Here is a 26,904-nt window from a genome sequence, read left to right as displayed (position 1 = left end):
TACCTGATATGGACTCTATTGCCTTCTTTTCAGTCACTTCTCCCTGGTGGGGCTGCCTCACCAGACCAGATGAGAAGAATATGCACTCAGTCCTGATGAAACGCGATATGTTGTGTTGAGTTGGTAGGGGGAAATCTCTCCTTATCTGAGGTGTGTTTGGGGGTGGATAGGGGGAAGAGGGAAGGAGAATGGGAGCAGAAGGAGAGGAGGGAGGGCCTGTAATTGGGATGTAAAGTGAATAAGTACATAAATTAATAAGTTTTTTAAAAATGACTTCCTTGTATACATCCTTGTATATCCCATGTATGTGGTGCAGTATTCTCCCGGCAGGATGACACATCATCTAAATAGTAGTGTGTGAATGCATTACAATTTCCTCCCTTTTGCAAATAACATTTGTAGGAAGAGTAAGGGGCCTGTGCCTCATTCCAGGTCTTCCGTCTAAGTCTTCTGTCAATTTCTTAGTACCATCCCATCTCTTTTGAATTACTTCTACTTCCTTCCCAATCTCTCTCTCTCTCTCTCTCTGTTTCTCTCTCTCTGTTTCTCTCTCTCTCTCTCTGTTTCTCTCTCTCTCTCTGTTTCTCTCTCTGTTTCTCTCTCTCTCTCTCTCTCTCTCTCTCTCTCTCTCTCTCTCTCTCTCTCTCTCTCTCTCTCTCCCACAATATTTTTATAGATTATTTGGGAATTTCACATTATGAACCTGAGCACACTCTCTTCCAAGTCCTCCCAGGTCCACTCCACCTTGTGACCCATTGCTCCAAAAAAGAAAAAGGGGAGGAGGAGGAGGAGGAGGGAGTGGGAAGTCTAATTTGTGTTGCTCATACACTTACTGGAGCATGGTCAAATGCCTAGTGGCCAGCCCCTTAAAGTAAACTGAGTCCTTCCCCACTCCCATCCTTGACAGAAGCTATCAGTTGTGGAGAGCTACACTTCAGCATCCTTATTACAATTCTAAAGAGTTTTCTTTCATTATTTCTGTTAGGCTGTTACTTTTCAGGTAAGGGTAGAAGTTGTCACAGAATCCTTTATGTCTCTCTTCCTTATCTGTGAGTTTGCAGTCATCAATGTCATGTCAAAAGAAACTTCCCTGTCCTTTACAGTCAGTGGGAGCACGTATCATGGCCATACACATAGTTTCTGGGGACTGTATGGCCCATGGACTTCTTCATAGTCTCTGTACCCAGCATGGTCTCCTGTGGCAGTACAGAGCACGGACATTGGACCCAGATAGGGCCCTCAGTGACAGCATGAAACAAGATATCACCATGGCTTTGGGTGGCAGTGCAGGTCATTCACATCAGTATGGCCCGCAGTAGCAGAATGGCCCACTGACCTCATTATGGCTTTAGACTGCCTCACCACAAACATCTGCATGGCTTTCAGTGATAACACAGACCAGGGACATCAACGTAGACCCCAGCTATGGTAGCACCACAGACCCAGACCTGGCCCTTGTTGCCAGTACAGACCAGACACCACCATAGCCATAGGTGGCAGTGCAGATCACTCACATCAGTATGGCCCTCAGCAGCAACACAGACCAGGACATCAGCATGGTCTCAGGTGGTGGCCTGGAGCAATGGCATTCGTATGGCCTTTTGTGGTACCTTGGGCCAGGGACATCAACAGTTCCTAGCTGCACAAGCATTCGCATGAACTTTGAGATTCAGCACACCCTTGTGCAGTGTGGCCTTCAGTAGCAGCAGAAACCATAGAAACCTTTCTAGTGCAAGTTCCAGGCTGCTGCACAGCACCCTGTTGGCCCTACTTGACAATGACATGTTTCCCTATCTACAGCAGGCTTCTCTCACACCTATCATTACCATGGTGTCCTAGTTCTGCTTCTCCACTGCTCACTCACTGCTCCATTTCGTACCTCTCCATCAAATATTCATTCATTCACCATGGTAGCATTGGAAACTGTGGTATGTCACACAATAATACATATATAATATACGTGTGTGTGTGTGTGTGTGTGTGTGTGTGTGTGTGTGTGTGTGTGCCTAGACAGTTTTTACTGAAAATATTCATTACAATGGGTCATCAGTCTGGTTCAAGTTTTCTGGTTTCAGAAACACCATAAGTACTGGACCATCTTGGAGTCTCGTTTCAGAAATCCTGCTGTTGCCAGAGTCATAGTCATCCTGCAGCTCTGCTTCTGCAGGACAGGCTCTTTCACATGCTTCAGCAGCTTGTAGATGGGGTAGATGTTGGGGTGGACCGACTCAAGGTCCTGAATCTGGTCTCAGATAATAGCTCAGTTGGTCAGTTGGCATTGGGACCCCTGCCCTGCTTCCACAGTTTTCCTCTCCCCTGCCCCATCTCAGTTTAAAAATGAAATATAGATAGATAAATATGATATTAAAAAAAGGGGGCTGGAGAGATGGCTCAGCAGTAAGAGCACTGTCTGCTCTTTCAGATGTCCTGAGCTCAATCCCCAGCAACCATGTGGAGGCTCACAACCATCAATACTGGAATCTGATGCTCTCTCCTGTCATAAAAATGTATATGCAGATGGAGCGCTCTTACATAAAATCTAAAAACAAAAACAAAAACAAAAACAAAACGAAACAAAAAAACAAAAAAAGCCAGAGTGCGTGTATGAAATTGTCCCTACTCTCCACATTTAGAATTTTAAATGCACCAAGATAGGAAAGATGTTTTCTGCAGGCTGTCAAATACAAATAGCCAAAACACTAAGAATGTAACATTTCTATAATTCCTGATTGTGTCATGGTTCTTCTTGCTATAGGCAGTCTATTTTATATATGTGTAATAATATCATGTATATATAAAAAACAAAAAATGTTTAATTAATAAAAAAATCAGTGAAAAAAAAAAAGAAGACAAAGAATCATTCCACGGCAAAGGCAACTTCTTGAGCACAGCTTAAAGACCAGTGCTAAACAACTGCTTGAGAATCTAGTTGCTGGGCTAAGAATGAAATGACTTGGAGGACACACATAACACATGGCAACTGGTCTATAAGACAGTGTCCTTTGCATATTCTTCTCTTCAGTTTCTTTTTAAGTAGATATAATTTTTCTCTATATGAAGGAGGGATCACGGATTAAGTAAACTGAGTCTGGTAGATATTAAAGGGCAAAGGCAGTATTTTAATTCAGGTCTCCCAGGTCACTAGCTTCTCCATCTTGCCATCCATGGTGCTGGGGCAGAAATATTCACCTTTAAAAAAGCCAAGATGTATTATTATTTTATGGGTATGAGTGCTTGTATACCACCTGAGTGACTGGTACCCACAGGGGACATCACGTCCCCAGAACTACAGTTACAGACAGTCGCTGTGTGGGTGCTGGGAACTGAACCCCATTCATTTGCAAGAGAAGCCAGTCCTCTTAACCACTTGGCTATTTCTCCAACCCAGACTTCACCTCTTCTTGAAAGTACAATGTCACAGCACGTTTCCCTCCGATACACTGACCATACTTTAAGAACATCTGTTTTGAAAGGTGAGGAAGGGAGAAAAATTACAACACTGCATCTCAACAGAACAGTGCTCTAGCAGAATCGCCCCAGTTCCTTCACAGGAAAGCTCAGTGTTCCATCCACAGTGTCTGACTTTTTCACATCAAGAGCCCTTCCCTGTGCATAGAGGATGTTTTTCTTTTCTTTTTTAAAAAATGTGTTCACTTTACATCCGGATCGTAGCCTCCTCCCTCTTGTCCTCCCATCCTACCCCCTTCCTCTTCCCTCTATACTCCCTCCCCTACTCCTCAGAAAAGGGTAGACATCACCCCCAACACATCAGGACTTTCTTCTTCTTTCTTCTATTTTCAGTTATAGAAAGAAGATCTTGATCACAGATCTTTTGAGGTCTTCAGTTCCTGCCCTCAGAACCAGACACAGACCCTCAAATTCTGAAAATATAGAAGAGATTTCTGCTGATGCCAAAGAAGGGAGTAGCTGCAAGGTTGAGGTTTTTTTTTTTTTTTAATTTCAAGTAAACTATCAAAATTCAAAAAAGTAATATGGTCTCTTGCTGAGTAATTGAGTCTACTTGAGCCCCGTGTCTCTTCTCGTCTCTCAAGTTTACTGTTTGTGTCCTGGTGTACAACTTAGCATTTGTCAGGGCCTACTTAGGACTTTACAGTGGCTGCTAATGTAGTGTATATGGTCTTGTATCAATGTCACAGGTCTTAATTGCAACATATAATCATCTCTTTTCTGTATTAATGTGGATGTGGGAATATTTAGCCAACTTAATACTTAGTAATTAGAAAGGTTTGGACATTTTTAATAATTTTATTAATATTGTAAGATTTAAGCCCCCCATGTGATGTATAAGATGATTGATAAAGGGCCAGCAGAGTTTTCCTGAGCCCAAACAATCCTTTTGTTGTTGTTGTTGTTGTTGTTGTTGTTGTTTTCATTTTCTTAAATTGACTTAGTGTTTTACTATGCAGAACTATAAGCTGTACCTCACAATATGAAGAAGGCAGCTCTACTGTGGGTAACCATTGCAATTGTCAAGACTCCTTATGCCATCCTACATGAAACTTCTGTGCAAAGCAACTTACTAGAAGCTAATTAGAACTTCTTTCACTACTCTAGATTCTAGCATCCACTGTTATAAATAGCTATTATGTGTAGTATGTATGTGTGTATGTACTGTGTATGTATTATGTTTCTATGTGTACATATTATGGCTATTCCTTGCATTTATAAGTGTATGTATACATGTATATGTTTGTTTCTCTGTGAGTTTATGTATACATGTGTATACATATGTGTATAGATATATGTATGTCTTTTTATGTATTTTATAAATGTATGTTTGTGTGTATATGTTTGTATATATGTGTGTGTGCTTATGTGTATTAATGTTAAGTGAAGAGTTCTTTGTGGTTTCCAGAAAATAACACATGCTTTTTCGTATACTTAGATTATAAATGATCATGTTTGTGGGATTTTTGCAAATCAGTTGATGGTGACAAAGTCATGTTGTTGGAAGTTTGGCAGCTCCTGTCAAGGCTGCCTGTGCCGTCTGAGGAGAATGGCTGCCAGCTATAGTTATGGCTGTTGTTACTAATTTATAAATAACAGCAGCCATAATGGATGTTATCATTGATTGGAAACATAATGTACTCTAAATAATGTGGTTTCACATCCATTATTTAACATTGTAAGAAAACAAAACTCATGTCTAATAGATTATGTGGTTGCCTGAAATTACAAATATAAGAGAAAGTGAGACAGAAAAGCATGGCCCCAAGTTCTGTATCTTTGTCTTGAGTTTTAGAGTCAAGACTCTTTTTATTGACAATTTAAACTATAGCTCAAGCTTGCTTGTGTGAAACTGAGCACTTACTGATACTCAGAATTGAAATACACAAGTAATTAGTCCCTTAGATATGGCTGCACCAGGTCAGCTGATCTCTTACTGCCTTCTGGATCCCATTCTCTTGTCCCTATTTGTCCTATATCTCTGCAACAGGATGATGGTGGTCATCTCAGGAACCACCAAGCTTGTTCCTTAGGAGAGACAAAGAGCTTAATGTCAGAAGAAGGCAAAAGACCAAGCCCACAGAGTGAGTGACAGGCACAGCTTTATCCCTTTGGGAGGGGGGTGTCCCCTAAATTGACAATGGCTTGAGTATTTTGTAAGGCCCGGAGTCCTCCCCTTTTCCCTATTGATAATGTTCAGATATCCTGTGACTTCTTGCTATTTCTCTTCATAGTGTCTTCTGGGAGCAAAAGCCACCACCACAAGTAGCATGCTGTCTCTTTTCTTATCTACGTGTATCCCTCTAACTCTCCTTCATCTCCAGCATTAGTACTCAACAGCAGAAATAATCCCCCAGCAATTCTCTGATTACATATCAGTGGCACAGAACAGTGTAAATAGAACTGAATACATTCACCTCCCTTAAGTCACATGCTCATTAATCAGCCAATCAGACAGGAGATGGCATGCTCTGATTGTCTAGCCTGGGATTGTAAATTCAGCAGTGGACTAAGAGTAGGGGAAAAAAAGCAATGTTAGCTTTATGAGAACAGGGTTGGGTACTAACAGAAAGCATGTGTCTATTCTACACTGTTAACGTTGAGAACCATTTTTCTTAGACTGCAGGGATCAGGGATCAGCCCATTTATGAAGTTGTGTGCATCAGTCACAGTGGTCTGAAGTCATCCCAGCCAGTGAACGGGGTTTACCTTTGCAGAGGGTATCACACACTTTTTAAGGACACATCTGTGGGAGCTGTCCTGGGACCAATAGCTGTGCTGCTGGACTGCAGTCCTTCTAGCCTTGGTACAAGGCTGCTGTTGCCTCAGAGCCATCTGAGCTCAGAACAAGGTCACTGAGTGATACCTCTAGGCTGGACCATTTTCTCATCAGAAGGTTACACTATTGTGAAAAATACACTTTAATAAGCTGACACCAGACCATCTGGAGTGAGACTCCTTGCAGCTCAGAATATTTTACAGAGACAGCCAATTCCTAAGAGAAACAAACCCACAGATAAGTGTGTGACACGAAATCCCCTCAACTGCCTCAAAGGACCTCTCCCCCCATAGAAGCAAGCCCTCAGAGTGTCTCCACACAGGTTCTTTCTTCTGTTTGGCTCACTGGGCCTGAATCACAGGAAGTCTAGGAGACTCTCTACATCTGATTTTTCTCTGCGATCCCCATGTCACTGGCCTCTCATGCTACCTAAGGATGGCAAGAACAAACAGCCAGAGAGCATCTTAACTCTATAACCAGACTCCTTTCAGCAACTCTCTAAGCCTGCAGAGTCAGAAAAGGACAGGGGTAAAGACTGGAGGCAAAGTTGTTCCTAAGGATAAGCAAATCAGATTAGCATTCCAAGGGGGGGTCGTTATCCAGTCCTGACTTTGGAAGGTACAGATTCAAGTCACATTCTAGTATAAATCAGTTCAAGAGCAAGATTTGTTTAAAGAGTTAGATTAGTCATAGTGATGAAAAGATAATGTGAAAAAAATGTTAAGCAAGAGCTAATCTACTTTAACACAGTTTGATTTGGGGTATATTTATTCTCTCCACCACCAAAAACCAGCTCACTCCTGAAGCAGCTGCCTCTGGAGTTTGTAGCAGGGCATGCTTAAGGAGGGATTATAGCTGCAGCTATCAAAGGACAGAATAATGACTAAGTAGAGAAATAGTAGAGTGCTATAATTTACAGATGATGTGACCACATCAAGCCCAGGGAAATGAGCTCTCTTTAGTAGTCTCCAGACAGCCATCTCTGGATTCCACACTCCTGACTGCAAGCCAGCTCTGTTGTGTTCAACTTGAAAAGAAAAAAAACTGGGGGAGAGGAGAAAGGCCCCTGTACTTTTTCAGAAATAGCATGGAGTACTCTCAGCTTCTCCACTGGAGAACAAACTTGATGCTAATATGTCTACAGGGAGAATGGCTTTTCTGCCAACAGTTTATAGTCAGAAAAATTACTAATGATTAATTGGCAATAATCTAATTGCTGGAGAAGCAAACATTAATAACCAAAGACTGGCACCCTTTGGAAACCAGAGACGTAAATGTGCAGGTGTTGTGGTTGTCACCCTGAAAGATTTACATTGCCACTCTCCACCAGCTGCACACATGCTTCCAGCCGCAGCATAGTTTCTGTATTTAACAGTGGGGAGCGCTTTGCTAGTCAGTGCTTTGTTAAAGCTAAAAAGATTATCCAAGCTATACTTCCAGTCATTCTCATTTGAGGCAGACTTTCTCTTTGTCCTTGACATTAGGTTACTAGTCAAAGGCAATTATGACAGTTCCTGGTCATGTTAATATAAAACTGGCTAGCTTAGGTGATGCTCTTTGGTGAGGTGTGTATGGTACCGGAGGTATAGCTTAAAGGACACTGCAGGGTTTTTTTTCATAGTTTGGAAACATCAAGGTAAAACTACAAATGCCACTTGTAATTCTGAGAAAGTTATCCAATCACAGCCTTCCTCTGGCAGGTAAGCTCAATCTCATATTTCTTGAGGGTTCTTGTTGTTGTTATTTGAGTGTGTGTGTGTGTGTGTGTGTGTGTGTGTGTGTGTGTGTGTGTGTGTGTGTGTGTAAGAGAAAGGGAGAGACACAGATAAAGACAGAGACAGATACAGACACAGACACAGAGAGAAGGTCTCTGTATCCCTGGCTGCTTGAGAACTTACCATTTATACCAGGCTGGCTTCTGGAGGCTCAACAACCTTTGCTAACTGAGGCTAGGTAGCTACAGTAGAGCTGGTTCACATTTTGTCTACTGGTGACAATGCCTGGACCACTTCCTCTATGGCTCCATTTTTTTTTACCCAAGAATACACCGAATACCCTCAAATTCTTATAATTTGTTCCTAAGCCAAACTTGTTCCCTGCAGTATCAGGATCACAATTACTACTACGCAGCCCTTAAGTGGGACATATTCTTTTCCAGATATTTTATGATATTCAGATGTCTCTGCCAAGGAATCCCAGAACAGCAGCACAGTGACTAGAGAGAGATGTTTGGACTTCTTTTTGGTAGAAGAGGTGCATCTCATCTCCATGAGTCTCCTGACTCAGAAAGCTAGAGGCAGCTCAATTTTTAAAAGTCCAAAATTGACTCTGACCTCTAGCCAGTGTAGAGAATCAATCACTGAAAGGGAATCAGTTTTCAGCAATAGCATCCAAACAACAAAAAAGTTAATTCCTTACAGTGCTAAAGGCCAGTAGGTCAATAGTGAAGATTCAGTGTCTGGCCAGAGTCCTGTCTCTCAGCTCATCAGTACTACCTTCTTTTTGTTATGTTGTCTTGTGGTAGAAAGGGTGAGCAGCTCCCTCGAGCCTCTATTTTGGATTTCTGCAAGAACCCATTGAGTTCCACTAGGGTTGCTCAATGGAGCATGCGTACCTTACCAGGAGCTATGCCATTGGAGACAATATCTCCTCCTCCCCACATCAAGTATCTATGTGTGTCCTTCTCCCTTCTATGAAGAGGAGCTGATGGGCCTAGTCTTTTAGAGATCCTGTGGTTGGTCAAGACTGCAATGGCTGTGACGTGCCCAGAATTCAGTTTTCGACATCACCTCTGGCACTTCTTCTGGTCTTTCATTCTTCCAGTCACTTCTTCCTCCTTGTTACTTGAGCCTCAGAGAGAGTGATATCAGTCAGGGCTAGTCATTCTCTACAGCCATTTAAGGACACTGTAAACAGAGGCGTCTCTGACCAAAGCCAACAGAGACACTAATAGTTTGTGAGCATCAACATAGTCATCTCGGAGGCAGTTTGTCAGAAACAGTGCTGTCCAGGGGTCTGCTTCTGCTCTTGGGAAATCCAGACACCAGCAACATGGCAGGGAGTAAAGCTTAGCCAGTTGGGTGAGTTAGCAGTATCTTGGTCAGCAGTGAGTGCTAGAGAAACAGCCCTCCCTAAGATGGTTTTCAGTGAAACAGCTCTCTCTATTGGGGGTGAAAGGGGCTATATAATCTTTGGAAAGTGGGTAGGCATTTTGGGGTGAGTGTATATCACTGGCTTGGGCCTAGGTGCTAGGAATGTTTTATTTGTGTGACAATAAGATCCAAGTGCTAGGTGGACACATCCTTTTAAGGAGAGAAGAGGTTTAACCAAAAACCTAGCCACCAGGCTACCTAGCTACCTCAAGGGTGGCTCAGGCTGGGGGGGTAGTAGAGGCTATGTGCACTGGAACATGCAGGCCCAGAGCAGGAGGGAACAGTCCTACTCCTGCCAGTCTCAGTGCTAGATTTTCAGGGTTTGTACACATCTCACCCCTACTCTTGCTCTGGACTGGCTCCCTGAGTCACATGGCTTTCTAACCCCATGAAACACCATGTCCATTTAGAAATACAGCAGCAAGAGCTTCACCACTAGGGCCCAAGGCCTTCCCAGCCACAGGCTTTTGACCAGGTCAAAAGAATGAGGCATGAATTCTCTCCCATGGAGCAGTTTTTTCTTGTTGTTGTTGTTATTGTTGTTTTTTTGGGGGGTTAGGTTAGAAAAAGGGAAATTGGGAGACTCCAAGATGGCGGCAAGTAGCGTGGACCATGTTTAGAAGCTCCAGTAAACGATTCAGGGAATTGTATGAAATTCTTAACCAGGAACACCAAACGATTCACCCCAGTACAGCAGGAGTACTCCACAGTTCGAAAGGATCTAAATACAGAAAACCTGTGTATTCCTGAGCACAGGAGGAGCTTGGATGCTCTCAGATCAGAGAAGCAGTGGTGGCAGCTGAGGTTCACAGCTGGGAACCCTCTGGCAGAGGTAATTGGCATGGTGACTGGTGGGAATTGCTGTGGGAGAGGGGACTCAGTGCAATATTTGGGCCCTGTGACCCAAGCTCAACACGGTGCACGGCTCGTGCACTGAGTCCTGTTTGGTTCAGCCCCTGAGACTCTAGCGGTTGGGGCCCAGAGAACCTAGCTTGTCTTGGTGGGCAGTTTGGGCCCCAAAATGCTAGCTGATTTTGGCAAGCAGTCCAGGCCTTGGGACTCTGGCTGAACTTGGCATGTGGTTTGAGCCCACAGAACCTAGCTGAGCTCAGCGTGCAGTATGGGGAAATAGAAGGATCCAGAGGGTCCTAGAAACCTATAAGAAGAACATTATGATGGGCAGATCTGGGCCCATGGGTCCTGCTCAAACTATGGCACCAGCCAAGGACAATATAGGCAGTAAACTTCAAACCCCTACCCAGACCTAGCCAATGAACAGGACATTCTCCACAGTTGAGTGGAGAGTGAGGACTGACTTTCACAGGAACTCTGGTGCCCCATATTTGACCACGTCTCCTGGATGGAGAGACCTGGTGGCACTCAGAGGAAGGATAGCAAGCTAGCAAGAAGAGACTTGATACCCTATGAGCATACATAGGGGGAGGAGGTCCCCCTCAGTCACAGTCATAGGGGAGGGGAGTAAGAGGAAAATGGGAGGGAGGGAGGAATGGGAGGATACAAGGTATGGCATAACAATTGAGATGTAATATGAATAAATTAATAAAATATATCTAAAAAAAGAAAAAGGGAAATTATCTAAGTATATTGAGAACATGAATTGTCAAGAAGAACATGGTTTTGTTTGTTTACAGAGATGGGAGTGAAACCAGGCCCTAGCACATATTAGGCAAGAACTCTGTCACTGAGCTGCACCCGGCCCTTAGGAAAGAGTATAAAGCACCCAGATCACACTGTTAGTAAGGATGCTGATACAGACCCCATCCCCCACCCAGTAATCAAAATCAGCTATAGATTTCTGTTTAGCTGCTTATAGACTTAATCCTTCCAGAAACTATAATTTCTTTTTGTCTTAGAAAGTCAGACCTATGTAGCTTTCAAGGATTGGGATAGAGATTTTTCTGGAGAAGTATATTCTCACTCCTACATCAGCAGACTATGAGGTGAAATGAAGTTCTCTATGACTGTGGAGATGGAAGAAAAGCCTAAGGAGAGGATGGGGGGGGAGAGGGAGGGGGGGGAGAAGAGACAGAGAGAGACAAAGACAGAGACAGAGACCAAAGCCGACTGGGGAAGAGCAGATGGGGGGAAATCTGAGAACACAAGAGAAAGTAGATTTAGCAGCATGTTCATAATAGGTAACCGTGCCCATGGCCACTTGGTGCAGAATTTTGTACACACCAGTCTGTTTCCCCTGCTATTCTCACTTGTTAAGCTCCTCAAGCACTCACATGCAGTAAAATTGTCTCTTCCTTATGACGACACCTTTGTGCCTTGAAAACCTCTCTCTTTTTCATTCTATTTTTGTTGTTGTTCATTATCCCATGAGACCTTCCGAGATTCATAACTGTCTTAGTTTTCTATTTCTTTTATAGCTTTTTTCATCAAGCTTTTTCATGTAGATTTTAATTTTATTTGTGTGTGTGTGTGTGTATGTGTGTGTGTGTGTGTGTGTGAGCACACACACGCACATGCATGCATAAGATTTTCTGCATGTGTGTGCACCCCCCAGAAAAAGGTATACCATCCTCTGAAGCTGGGGTTACTGGTAGTTGTGAGCTGTCAAATATGGGTGCTGGGAACTGAACTGAGATCCCTGTAAAAGGACAGCAAGTGCCCACAACTGCCACACCATCTGTCCAGCCCCTCCATCAAACCCTTGTCTGTATTTCTACACCAAAACCAATGTAGAAAAGCCAGGGATTGTAAAGCATTGCTGGGTGTGTTAAAACACTCTACTGCAAATGAAGAGGGTAGCTGTGTGCAAAGTGGGAAAGCTGAGCTGGAAAGCAAAGAAAGTGCTGTCTCTTGTATTTGTCAGAGTGCCAATTTTATCCTACTAAAGACTGAGAAAACAATAAAAATGAGTCAGGAGGTGCTGGGATTTCCTAACAGTTTCCTTGCAGTGTAGCCAGTGCATCTTCTGTCTTGTTAAAGCTGAGCAGAGGAAAGGAAGGAGATATATTCTGAGGACAGAGATGGTAGAGCTGCTGTGTGACTCAGAATTTCCTTGCTGGAGTGACTTAAGTGATGGACTGCTAAGACAGTAGCAAGGGGGAAGGGAGAATGAGGGCAGAAGTCCTGAACCGTGATAAACTCCAGAGAATCCGCTCTGTGGTGTGCCTCCTGGTTTGCTTGCCTGAGTTTCCTGATATTCAAAATAGATTTGAAATGCTCAGAGGGAAACTACATGGCAAAGCTCTTCAGTGGCATTGCTTCCTAACAATACTATTTAAATTAGATGTTTAAGAGTATACCAAGAAATTTTCCATGGAAAATTATTAGCCACTTAACTTTTAACCCCTGTGTTTCTCAGCTTTTGGTTACTATTGTATACAATCCCCAATGACATAAGAATGTCATATATGCCCAAGCTTCCAACACTTCCCATTAGTGCTACCACAAAGAATGACACCAGCATGTGGGCCTTTGGGGAAATTTATGTTTTAAACCATAGCAACCTCTATTTAGGCAGAAGGAGGAAATGGCCTAAGATACTGTCACTGCTCGGTGACTATCCTGAAGAGGTTCACAGTGCTGCATTGCAATGTGAAACTAAAATTGAGAAAAAAAAGAATGATAGTTCCAATTTCTCTGTAAATTTTTGAAAGATAACCAAAAAGAGATGGAGGCCAGCATGGTGGTACATGCCTGGAATCCCAGCACTTGACTCATGAGGCTGAAGCCAGAGGAGGATCAGGGGTCTTAGGCTAGCCTGGGCTACATCGAAAGACACTGGAGAGAGGGAAAGAGAGAGAACAGGAAGAGGAGTATAAAATGATAAAAATTTCACTCATTAATACCACTCCACCTAAGGCTCATGAGGGATTAAGATGGTGGGACAGAAAGAACATAAGAGCTGGAAGAAAGGGAGAATTTCCATTACACAATATCTTCTGGGCCTGAACTAGCCAATGCAACCATGAACCTGAGCAGCTGAAGATGTGTGCACTGACCTGCATAAGATTAGACCTGTCAACGCTCAATCATGGATATATGGACATGAGCAGCTCATCACACACTACCCTTCCTTAAGATACTGTTGGCTATTGATGCATGTTTCAGGAAGGAGAGACATTGTCTTCAGTTTGAAAGCAAAGATGGTGAGGCCAACAGGCTCCAGGACTTAGCTGAACATCCATGGCCATGCAGATAGCCCTGGTTATGCTCTGTGGATCACACACAAAGTGAAAAGAAAAGAAGGTGGGAAAAGGACTTGTAGAGATGAGGATGATCTGACATGGGTGAGAGGTAGAGAAGAGGGGGTTGGGGTGGGTAGTTGAAGTCAGCATGTATTATATACAGGTATGTAGTTGGTAAAGAATAACTTTAACTTTCTATAAAAAGTCATCTGACTAGAGGAAGAAGGCAGCCACCCAGTTCTGCAGGGCCAAGCTGCAGGGAGTGTTTTGTAACTAGAAAATCCTTTATGTCAGGAAACAGGCTGCCCAACCCTGTTCTTATACTCCCAGCATCTGAATGATTCTGAACTTGGAAGACCTTGGCCTTGATCTCAACTATAATTTTTAAAGTGAGTCAGTTTGGATTGCTGACCTCAATGCAAACTATGAAGTTGTAGTTTGTAGAACAAAATAGAAGAAAGGCCTTTTTAACGTTTCATTGGAAGGAGATGTAGATTTTTGGTTTTTTAATCTGTTAAGACAATACTAAAAAGTGTAAAACCTAAATAAAATATGTAACATTGTAAATATTATAAGACATGCTGGTAAAAATATTTGTCACACACACACACACACACACACACACACACACACACACACACAGTGAAGCACTTGAATCTAGGCTGATGGACTAGTTAGCTAAATAAGAAGAAAGAAAACTGAAAACCAAAAAATATGCAAAATATTTGAATCAATGTTGTTCAAAGTAGATGTAGGGATTGTAGATGAAACAATGAAAAGGACTCAGCACATGCCCCCTCAGTCAGAGCCAAACTGAAGAGACACCATGTGAGGTGTAACATGAGTGACAGATGGGGTGAAAAATAAACATAAAGCATCAGAAAACCAGTTTGGCCATTCTGACAAAGTACAACATATATTTCACATGTGAAGAGTATTTCCATACCTAGGAAATGCTCCTTTTTACACATTTGAAATGAAAATATATGTTGAGGATATGGCCTATATAAATGCATGTAGAAGCCATAATTACTCAAGATACCCAACATTTGTGAAAAATGTACTTTAGTGGTAAATAGCTTAATATTGTTGTATACCAACAAAAGGAGAATATAACCCAACAAAGAAAAGGGGAAGCTGCTAATAGGTACAACAATATTGTGGAACAGTAAAAATTTTAGCAACCCAAGAAAAATAATTAGCATAGCCAAACACTGAGGTCACTATAAGGGTGGAGGTAAATAACGACCAAGGGAACCAGGGCATATATGGGGGTGAAAGATATTCTCTATACCTTAATCCTAGTGTTACTTATGTGATGATGTGCTAAATTTCATGAGGCTATGTACATTACGTTTTACTGAATTTTGTTCCACACAAATTATATTTCAATACACTTGACTTGCATCAGAAGGAAGACTAATTTACAGTAGAGAGAGATTAGGCCTAGTAGACAAAAATAGAGTTCTAATTAAGACAAATTAAAAGGAGCAAGTCATTTATTAAGGCAATTCCCAAAAGTCTTTTTATTCATCATAGAAGTTTGTGTTTTATTTTAAGCTCAGAACAATATTGTACCAGATAATATATGTGTGGATGTCTTTTAATTATTTTAAAACATCCCGAAAATAGGAGCCCTTTCACATATGCCAGAATTTGCTTTGTATAACAGTGTTGGGAGGATCTTGTCACCTGGAATAGGAATCTTGTCACCAGGACAGAACAGCGTGGATGACATGGACATTCCTAGGCTTGACATTTTTTCTGCCCTTTTTCTCAAAGGCCTCTCTGATTTTCTCTGTAGATTGTGACCCTACCAAAAATATGATATTGACTAACTAGAGATAATAGCTTCAGCCCTTAGCCCAAAGTACTGACCTTCTCAGCTCCAGGAACCTTAAGTGTGAATTTTAATTTATTTATTTGTTCGTGTATGTGTGTGTGTGTGTGTGTGTGTGTGTGTGTGTGTGTGTGTGTGTGTGTCTGACATGTGTGTCTGTGTGTGGTATGGTATATGTTCTTTTGGGGGCGGTGGTAAGCATGTCCACTTTAAAGCTGGAGGTTTACATCAGTTCATCCTCTGTTGTTCCCACCTTATTTTTGAGACAAGGTCTCTTAGTAAACTTGGGGTTCACTGTGACTGCTAGACTGGTTAGCCAATAACATCCAGGGACCCTCCGATCTCTGTCCCTCTAGCACTATGGTTACAGCTCATGCAACACTGGGTTCTCATGCCTGCACAGCAGCCACTTTACTTACTGAGCTGTTTACTTCCTGAGCTCTTCTTTCAACTTTCTCAATTTTATTTTGTTTAGACACTTCTCAGGTGTGCTTAGATAGTCTTTGTTGAAAAGGTATTTTCTTTTCTTTTCTTTTCTTTTTTTTTTTTTTTTTTTGAAAGGTATTTTCAATGATGGTTTTGGACCAAAAACAAAACAAAACAAAACAAACAACAACAACAAAAACTAAACCATTAAATGTCAATGCTGGTGTTTTAAGAATTACATTTGCAGGTGTCACTTATTACTGCCAAAAGTAATTCTTATTCTCATAGAAGGTGAGTACTCATCTATAAACACACTTACTGCAGGTATTCGAGGCCCAGCAGTTAAAGATGCACACAGTTTTGGGCACAATATTTAATGAAACACTTTAACTGCAAATGCAACATGGCTGCAGATCAGCGGCAATGCCTAGCCGAGTAAGGAGGCCCTCATCACCACAGATAATAACCATAGAAATAGCTGGAAGACTTGTGATTTAATTCAACAGCAGTGTGTGCCTGTGCTTCTTGCATGCAGCCCTTATCTTCTATAGTAGAAACAATCTCCTTCATGGCTGAAACATCACCTTATAGCTTTGGTGTTTGCTTAAGGATTGATGCAGATGGCTGTAGTGACACCTAGCCCAGACCAGTGAATCGGAGTTGCCTATAGAAATTGCCAGTCACTGGAGTAGTTTCACCTGAAGAGAAGAAAGGAACAGACACTCCTTTCCCTGATATCGTGCCTCCCTCACTGCAGGGTTAAAATGACAGTTAGGCACTTGTACTTTCCTTTCTGTCTAAGCTTGATGTTGTGACCATTGTAGCCCATAGCTCTGTAAGTGTCCATACATATAACAGATAAATGTTTTGGGTAAGATATATCCTTAGCACTTTTTGTACCTGATTCTGAGTCCAGAGTTTAAAGTGAAGACTATGTTTATGGGCTGCAGGAGATGCTTACAGTTTGTAAACTCAACCTCATGTCTCCTAGCTTGGGCTGAATCATCAGATAAACACAGTTTTATATCAGGAAATGCCAACCAACAATGCAAATTGTGCTCTCTCCTTAAACCCCCAACTTGTCCCACAAAGCCTACATTCCCTGTGAGTACCACAAAGTAGTGCTATTTTCAGTAACTGAGTTATTTCCAATAGGCAGACTCAGATGCTCATAATTCAGACAACCTGTTTTTTATTATCTCTCAGACACAGCACTGAGTCTCCAGGCTTCACACAAAGATAAATGCTTATATGAGCCTTGCAATTATTCCTCCATCTACCAGCCTTTTATTTATGCTTGTATACAGAGTGCAATATAATTCAAATCTGTCATATGTTGCCAAGAGTCATTGTAAACCCATGAGGCAGATGAGAATGGGAGGATTCAGAGATTTGTTGCTGAGCCACCGTCTGGTTCACAGAAGTCACTGGCCTCTGAGTGGATGGAGAGCCACCAACGCAGAGAATGATGACTCATTTTTAAAGGTCAAATGACAAAGCTGTTCCTCGTGGAATCTGTTTGAGCAGTTTAATAAATGACTCAAAATGAGAGAGTTCAAGGGACTTCCTTCCAGAGTCAGAAAGGCTTAGGGAATGAAATGTCATTTAAAAGACAGAAAATCGCAGCAAATTAGTACCATGTCCCCATAAAGCATGTGTTTTGTGAGAGTCTGCTTTTGCTTCAGTCACAAACACACCTAGTGTTCCCCAGGTAAAGAATTCAGACCACGATGGCCATTCCTTACGACCAGCAATAAGACACAGGTTTTAGTAATGCCTCTCAAGAGCCAGAGTGGATGAACTTAATGGTCAGAGTCTGCATGTCTCCTACAAACTCCACATCAGCTAATTTTCCTCTTCTCTCTTCCTGTCACTGTGTTTGGCCTCTATGCTTTGACAGAGGACTTTGATTCATTTGAAATGCCTCACTCAGTCCTTTCAAATAACTCACTCAGCAGCACCTTCTACAGAGCTATTAACTTATTTTGATGGTATTAATTAGGTAGACTCTCAGGGGTGGTTGAGGGTGTTTCTGTTGTTTCTGTAGAGGTTTTACTAGGGAGGGAAGAGCTCTCCTGAATGTGGTTCATGTCATCCTGTGGGCTGGGGTCACATTCAAAATAGAAAAGGATAAAGAAAAAATGTAGATGTCTAAGTTAGGGTTTTCTGTTGTGCTAAAACACTGGCCAAATACAATTTGGGGGGAGGAAAGGGTTTATTTCAGCTTTTAGCTCCCAGATCACAGTCCATCACACAGGGAATCCAGTGCAAGAACCTGGAGGCAGAAACTGATACTGGGGCCATGGAGAAACAATGCTCACTTTTACTTACTGGATTAATCCCCATGGCTTGATCATCCTGCTTTCTGATAGCTCCTAGGACTACCTGCCCCAAAGTGTCACAACCCCCTTCAATCTTCAGCCAAGAAAATGCGCCATAGTTATGTCCATAGCCCGAATATGATGCAAATGATTTCCTATCTAAGGCATCCTTTGCCAGATGACTCCAACTTGTGTTATGTTACAAAACAAACAGAAACACAATTTAAAGAAAAACTAAAACAAAACAAGACACTCACTGATCATTGATATTCCTCTTTCTCTGCTTCCTTTTGGTAGCCAAGGACCACCAGGAGCTATAAGAAAGCAGGATGAGCAAGATATGGGGATCAAGCCAGCAAGTAAAAGTAAGTCCTCCCACTGCCTTGTGTTCATATCAAGTCTTCTCTTCTTTGATGTGCTGTCTTCTCCTGAACTGTGAGACAACATAGGTACTCTGTGGATTGTTTTTGCTCAGTATTTGGTCACAGCAGATGGTAAAGGAAGTAACCCATAAACTTTCTTAGTTCCTTGAGTCTTCATGGCAGCTTCTGTTATGGACTCCAGAGGCACCTTGTCCCCTTATTTTCATTAAGCTATATCACAACCACTGTTTAATTTAGTTAGCTGCCTCCACCACAATACTATAGCCTCCTCTAAGATAGGGAACAGGGGCTGTGCTGGATAATTTATGTCAACTTGACAAGTAAGCTGAACTCACCTGGGAGGAAGGAACCTCAACCGAGAAAATGCGTTCATAAGATTGGGCTGTAGACAAGCCTGTTGGACGTTTTCTTAATTACTGACTGATGGTGTGCAACAGCCCATTGTGGATGTTGTCATCCCTGGGATGGTGGTCCTGAGTTCTACAAGAAAGCAGCATGAGAAGCCATGAGGAGCAAGCTAGTAAGCATCACTCCTCCATGGCCTCTGCAGCAGTTCCTGCCTCCAGGTTCCTTCCCTGTTTGGGTTCCTGTCATGACTTCCTTCAGTGATGAACAGCAATATGGAAGTGTAACCCAAATAAACCCTTTCTTCTCCAGCTTGATTTGTTCATGGTGTTTAATCACAGCAATAAAAACCCTAATTATGACACAAGATATTTGACTTTGAAGGTAGACCCTGGTACAATACACAGAACAGATGGTCTGGAGAATGGAAGAACAAAGCACAGACTACAGAACACAGGCTGCAGGATTGCTGTTTCAATCCTAGACAGAAAGAATTGCTAAAGAATATGCCTTTTTTTTTTCTTTTAGCCATGTCATTATGCCTCAGCCACATCCACATTGAGAACTTCATGTTACATTGATATTAGAACAGTTTACCTACCTTCATGTTCCCATTGGCAAATTTTAAATTAAAATACAATTGGAAACATCTCACAGGAGCTAGGTAGCTGAAGACTGTATGTTTTGATGTTTGAAAAACATGGTGTGTAACTGCTCTGAAACTGTCTTTTCCCACTAAGCTGGAAACATAATTATATTCCCGAATAGCAGATCAATAGTGCTGGGATAAAAGCAAAGATGAAACTGTTTTTCTGCCTTTATGCTGTCGGCATCCATTCTAACAAGCCCAAGTACTACTAAGACAGAGAAAGAGAGAGAGAGGAAAGAACTCTGGATCCCTTTAAGCTTACTGCTGCCCAATTATTGAAGAGAATGCATGGGGAGGAAAGGGTCTCCTGATAGCCTTGTTCTTAGCCGCTCCGAAGATGAAAGAGCCATGCACAATGGCCTGAACATTGTTAAAAATTTAAGCATGGTCATAAAATAGTGTGCTCTTCAATGAGTTGTGTACAAGTAACAAGTTGTTGTTCCACCAACAGTCAAGTGACCAATAATGAGCGATTGGTAGTCAGGATCCCATATAGTGGTGGTGTCAGGCATCTGAATGATGAGAGATGAGGGGCCCGAATTAATGCCTGGGGCAGCTTTCTCAGCTCTAAAATGAAGTCAGAATGTCTATGGTGAGTTTTATTTTATAATGTTGTGGTTCCAAACTATCCATTCTGCTCAGTAGGAAATGACAGTAATCATGGGTTTTTTGGTTTTTGTTTTTGGGATTCTGATGTTGTTGTTGTTTTGTTTCTTTGGGTTTTGTTGTTGTTTTCTTTTTTATTTGTTTGGGTTGTTGTTGTTTTGTTTTGTTTTTTATTTGTTTGGCTTTTGTTATTTTCTTTTTATTTACTTGGATTGTTGTTGTATACATATATATATATATATGAAGATCCATATTTCTGATACTCAGCTTTCAAACATATTTGTGTTAGTCACAATAAACTTACTCTCTCAACCCCTCTCTTCTTATTCTTCTTCTTCCTCCTCCTCCTCCTCCTTCTTTTTCTTCTTCTTCTTCCATTATTTCATGATTTTGTACGCTTAGCACTTACATTTCTAATGGAGCCCCTGTAAATACTGTATTGTCTTAAAGTAGATGTGGCATACAAATGGTCATATGGTCATTCTTTGTATGGAATCTGCAGAGAATGTCCTCTCATAGACTCCTATCACTTCATGTTATGGGCATGGACATTTTGTTTCTCCTTTAGTATTCAGGTAAAATTCATGTAAATTAGACTGTCTTAGTCATTTTTAAATGCATGATCTGGTGACATTAAATACATTCCTGCTGTTCTGTAACCATTACCACCATCCATCCCCAGAAATCTACACCTTGTAAAACTGAAGCTAACTCCCCATTTCCCCTAACCTAGCACATGGAAACCACTATTCTACTGTCTGCCTCATAGCCATGGGGGTGAATTTTCATGACTGCCTTGGGCTCAAATTTCATCCATGTTTAGAATGTGTCAGAATTTCCTTCCTCTATAAGGCTGAGGAATACTCCATATAGTTTGGTACTACACTTTGCTCATCCATTCATTTGGTTTGAAGCCAAAGTTATTTCCATAAGCCCTGTCATCTCATTTTTAAATGACCTACCTATATTCTCCCATCCATCTGCCAATATATATTTGCTAAACAGACATGATGTGAAATTATGTGATATGAATAAACTATCAACCGCTCTTAAAATTAGTGACTTTTAATATTGCATTACACTATTCAATATCAAGTCACAATTCCCAAGTTGGACATTGTCTGAGCTAGTTTTATTTTGCATTTTATTTGAGTCGTTCTGAAACACTACAATGTTTATGGAATTGAATTAGATAACACTACTTATCAAGCAATTTCTCAGCATGAAAGTCAAATTCTGGTCCCCTTGGTATGCTTTTATGAAATGGCTGAGGCAATGCAAATATAATTTTCTTAACATACACATGTGTAGTGCATATCACGTTTGAGGTGAATCACTTACATTTCTCCTTCCTTTTTATGGCAAGAGGAGGTGGAAAGAATGTGTTTAATAAGCAAATTTTCTCTGAGTGAAATAATTCCATTACCCAACAAATAAAATTTACTGCAAAATTATACATGAGAAATTGTCAGGGAAGGGTTCACAATGAAAGGTTCACTGTGGGCATCTATCAGGAAGAAACATTAGCTGGAAGCCCAATTTGTTTATACAATAACCACAAAAGCAGCATGCATTTCTAATAAGTAGTGTCATAGGGCTGCCACAAACCATATTTTGGTTCATGAATTCAAATGCAGCCTATGTTTTCAAATACAGCAACTACTCCAAAACAGAAAAAGCACTGTTTTAAACAATTTAGTTTAGGAGGAGAGATTTTATTTGTGAGAGAAGAATGTAAGTCTTAGAATAAGCAGCCATAAAAAGATACTAAATCATGGTGGTGACTCCAGAGAATTTTATTTACTATGCAATTTTTCTTCTTTCTTGAAAATTCATATGCAAGATATCTTTTGCTGAGACACTATTTTATACTAGAAAATCCATACTAATTCCTTTCTGCAGTGAGTGTGCATTTTCTGATGATATTTCTTTAAAAATGACTTTGAGTCAGAAGGATGTTACTCATTGCATTCTACACAAGTCCTGGGCTAGATAATCCCCAACACAGAATCTAAGTTATGGAAATGAACTATGGCTTCATTTCTGGGTGATATCACTTAGGTGGTTTATCCATTCTCTTGGCCCTAGAACGTATTTAGAATCCTCTGATGAAAATACGATAATATTTGGTTCCTCTCCTTTTGGATTTTTACCATATTTTCAACTCAAGACCCTGGCAAGTCATACCATATTGGTCTTTGGTTTTTCTTCTCTTCATAGAGTCAATGGAATAGAATCTACTTGGCCAGCACTCACAGTAAAAACCGGTCCTGATACAGTACCCAGGGAAAAAAGCAGTCCTTATATAATGAGTCACATTGTTGGTGCTAGCAAGCATTCAAATGAGAAAATTATTATTATTTTGATTGCTGAGGGGGTAACCATTATATACTTTTGGTTTAGTTAATGGTAATCAGAAGAATCTTGAAAGATTCCCCCAAGGTAGAGTCCCAGGCAAGAAGGAATATGCTACAGTTACCCACATGGGTGAGCTTTGGTCTTGGTGACAGGCTGTGGTCATCTCGCCCCTGCAGACTCTTGGAAGTGTTAGTCAGCCACCTCATTGCTCAGAAGGATGGTCTCTAAGGATTGGTAATGAGAAACAATATATTGGAATTTAAAAAATGACAAGTAACATGATTTTATGAGTATAGTGTAACGTCACTGTACATACACACAGTACATAAAAGGCTAAGTATTACATTCTAATGTAATGCTTTTAATTTCTAGCTTTAATTCTTCCTATGTTTACTTAATGTTAGAGAATAAAAATAACAACTATTGGGAGTCATAAATTAGGGCTGTAGCTTCCTGGGCAGGTGCAATTTCCACTGAAGCCCTGAGGATATATTTTCTTCACCTTGGCAACTGCCTTCCACTGCCTTTTCCCAATGCACTCAACAATTCCTCCAGTGTTTTCTCTGTCTCTGATCCTTTTATTAAATCTTCCATCAACATGCAAAGCTTTACATATCTAGAGCTTAAGGAGATTTCACTAAATGGGGCAACAAATGCCCACCCTGTATACAATGGAAGAGCGGAGTTTCTATGGTTACTTCCAGTAACAGTCTTCTGCTTATGTAAATTGTCTTCTTTGCAAATGTGCAAAATAAACTGGCTCTAAAGACCAGCATCCTCCAAAGACTTCATTCAGAGCCAAATCTGCAGCTCAATAAAAGCTTGCCTCCTTTCTCTTCTTCTCCAGTTATCTCTAAGCCACTTTGTTTGTATTTGAACATTCTCTTCATCGTTCCTTAGTCTCCCTTGTGAACTGGCAGGAAGGGTGCAACTGAATAACAACTGGAAGTCTGTTTGTATCTGATAGATTGTTGCTAGAGTTCACTGACACTTAATCATTGCTGAGAAGTTTCAATAGGCAGGTGCTATGTGTAGAATCAGCACTGGGATGCGGGGGGTGGGTGGGTGGGGGGACATGGGGGGGGGGGGAAGAGTATAAATTAATGAAGAATAATATGGTCATCCAATAGGTGAATTTAAAAATATTAATTTCATCACTCAGGTGTGAATGTCCTACCCTCCAATTTGTTCATTCTTATTGAAAGGATGTTTTTATATGTTTTCGATAATTGTAGAAGAGAGGTTACTCTGGGGTTAGTGGGAAAAACTCTCTAAAAATACATGAACAATTTGTAAGAAGACATCAAGAAGAGAGAAAGGAGGGCAAGCCAGGGCATGGAGATAGCTAGGTAATAAGCACATAAGCTGACAACTGACAGTGAGCCCAGAATAAAAAAGAGATTTCTACAACTCAGTACAAAAGTAAGATAAGTAGATTTTAAACCAAGCACATTAAAGAGAGGTGGTAAATGTAAAGCATATATGGGATGTATCAATCTCATTAGTCATCAGGGAAATAAAAAGTAAAATCATAATGAAATACTGCTGTGTATATACAGGTATGCTTTAAAGAAAGAAACAATAGCAAATGTTTGCATGACTGTGGAACAGCAGGCAAAAGCTCTCATGTACTAGGAGCTACACATTGCCATTGTTGGAAATTTGATGGTCAAGAGCTGGGCCTAGCATGTTCTGTGACCCAGCAAACCTGCACCTCGGCATATACCCTACATACTGGCTTGCAATGACCACCAATGCACGTTCACAAGAATTATCAGAACTGTCTTATTATTTACAGTCCCAAACTAGGACTTTCTCAATAGTTCATCAAATATTGAATGGAAAAATAAATGAAGATATATCCATACAATGCTGTACTATAGAGAAATAAAAATAAATACATTATTGATACTTCAAAGATGTTCAGTGTGTGTGTGTGTGTGTGTGTGTGTGTGCGCGCGCGCGTGTGTGAACCAGAAGACAATTTTATGAAGTCAGTTCTTTCCTACCATGTGGGTCTTGAGGATCAAACTCGGGTCATCAAGCTTGGCAGCAAATGTTATCCAGTGAACAATCTTGTCATCCCACTGGTAATACTTTTATAAACAGTTCTCATCTATATAATACTTTGTGAAAACCACCATGCACAACTGCAACTGAAGATTATAATTTGTAGAAACTTGAGCATAAATAAAATGCATCTCTACCATTAGAAGTCAGGACAGACATACACTACATATATTAATAACCCCTGAATAGAAGCACAAGGGAGTTTCTCTCCATTTAAAAAATCAGAAATAATTATGTTTATCTATAATCTTACATTATTACTAAAAATTGTGGAGCCTGGTTTAGCTTATACACATGTTCAATTCTAATATATTTGTAATTATGAAAAATGTCATTTATATTCAACCACCACTCCAGAGAAAAGAGCTTAAATTGTCTGTGAGTTCTAGTGCTTCTTCTAAGTACTGGTGAGTTGGTTATTTAAATACTTCCCTTTGCATATTCACACTATCGGTGCACTAAAGAAAGAGCCCAGCAAAAGACATATCACCTTCCAGTCTTCCTGGAAGAATACATCAGAAAAGCTGATCAGAGACCACAATGGACCCTGCAAATTAAAAAACCTGGCCAAGTGTTTGACATAAAAAAGATGCCTAGGGCAACCAGAGGCACTTGACAGAACAAAGGCTTTTCTCATTGCCCCAGTCTCTTGGCTTTGAGTGCATGTATTTCAGAATACCCTGCTGTTGCTGTTCAGTCCTTAAATCCCACCTCAAGACTTGTCTGAGGATTTCCTGATGGTTCCTCAGATAGGAGCTGACTTCTCTCTCTCCTCACCTTGCTACAAGGTCCCTGTCAGAGACAACTCCATTCTCCTACAGTACAGCAGAATTGAAATTCAACAGTTCTCAGTTACCGTTGCCAACTTGTCGGTCCTGGGAGTAATGACATTGCTAAGTGAATTTGGAAATAAAAATAATCTGATTGATGTGAGGTCTACTTTTCAACTTGTCTAGGATGCCAAAGTAGATTTGCCTCAGTGATAAAACAGGGTCTATCAGTTTGGAAACAGACTGGCTGAGTCCATTAAAAGCCGGAGACCAAAGTGGCACTAACTAGGAGATCAAATGAGAGGATGGCAGAAGGAGATGTCCTGACATTGAGAAATTCCACCACTAAGTAAACTCTCCTCAGTGAAACCGACAGAAAAATACCTTTAACATTTTAGACACTGTTCCTTCAGGTCTTCTAAGAAAGTGATTCTCAAGGGAGGTCTCTGGCCCTGAAGCTCCATACATCTTGTTCTAGAATGCCATGGATAGGGATTTTAATAAATGATGGCTATGCATTCCTCATAGTTCAAAAGTCTGAATAACCGAGACTGGGGGTCAGTATGGTTGAACTCTAGCTTTGTGGTTCACAGACAGCATTTCTTATTGTGTTTACTTGGAGCAGAATGGATGGGCATCTCTGGGACCTCTTTTACAAAGGCAGTAAAACCATTCACAAGGGCTCTGCTCTTATTATTTGTCCACATCTTCTAGGTCCTACCTCTTAATAGAATCACATTTGGACTTAAATTTCCATCTGTAAGAGGATCCATACTCTGCTCTTAATATTAACAATACACAACCAGCATGACATTACAGTTCAGACCACAGAACCCTTTGTATCTGCTGATGTAGTTATTTCTATATGGAATTGTTCCCCAAGTCTACATGTGTTCAGCCTCCTTTTCCGTTTTCTATCTAATCATAGTCTTTAAGTGTGTGATTTGACCCTTGTGAATCAACTTCTTTTTAAATAATTGTTGATTACCATCATTGTTAGCAGTGTGAGATAATAAAAATAAAACATAGCAATTGCCTCCTATAAGACTCCTGTAGTACTCTGGTTCTTAAAACATCTATTAGCTTTCTCTGTGGGTAGATGAATAATTAAGACTCTGAGGCCAAAACATTATGATCTTGAATGACAGTCACATAGTTCATGAATGAGGTGATATTGGCTAAGCAATTCAACTGCTGGTACCTTTTGATTCCCTCAAGCATAAAAGAAGACTCTACTGCCAGCTGGTACTGGGGTTTAGGTAAGGATGCAGAGGAAGTGCCAAACAGTGCCCAAATCATGGTGGGACCTCTAGATATAGCTCTTTATTGATTATTTTTTTGTTGTTGTTGTTGCTATGACTAAATACCAGACAAGGAGCAACCTATTTAAAGAAGGGATCATTTTTTTCTTACACTGTGAGAGGACACAGTCCTGTCATAGAGTGGAAAGCATAGCAGCAGGCCTCTTCATAGTGGTAGGAATATACAGCTGAGATTCCTCACTTCCTCCCATCTTGACCAAGCAGGAACCAAAGGGAAGTGGATCTGAGTCATAAAACATTAAGGCTTATCCATAT

Source organism: Acomys russatus, chromosome 13 (assembly GCF_903995435.1).
Source record: "Acomys russatus chromosome 13, mAcoRus1.1, whole genome shotgun sequence".
In the NCBI taxonomy this organism is placed as follows: Eukaryota; Metazoa; Chordata; class Mammalia; order Rodentia; family Muridae; genus Acomys; species Acomys russatus.
The sequence above is the reverse complement of the archived record's forward strand: the minus strand, read 5'-3'. Positions refer to the sequence as shown.